Below are 326 nucleotides of genomic sequence, written 5' to 3' on the forward strand. Positions count from 1 at the left end.
ATGTCTCGACTCCAATTAGGAGCCATCAGGCGCAGAGATTACAAAAGAATGCAAGAAGGAATGTCCTCGAATGTTGAATTCTCGGACATTTGTTCTGCAATCGCTTCTGATGATACAATATCTAGCACGGGACAAACCAGAGAAGTACTCACGATCACCTCTGATCAATTTGCTCAAATGCTTCAAGAAGCTCTAGCGAAGCAACGTGAAGAAATCAGAGTTGAGATGAAGACAGAGATGGAGCTAGCTATCCAACAAATGAGAGAAGTGCTAACTCAACGGCCTCAACCTCCTGAGTCCAGTCAGCGAGCTGAATCCAGTCGCCA

This window comes from Asparagus officinalis, chromosome 7 (assembly GCF_001876935.1).
Source record: "Asparagus officinalis chromosome 7, Aspof.V1, whole genome shotgun sequence".
NCBI lineage: Eukaryota > Viridiplantae > Streptophyta > Magnoliopsida > Asparagales > Asparagaceae > Asparagus > Asparagus officinalis.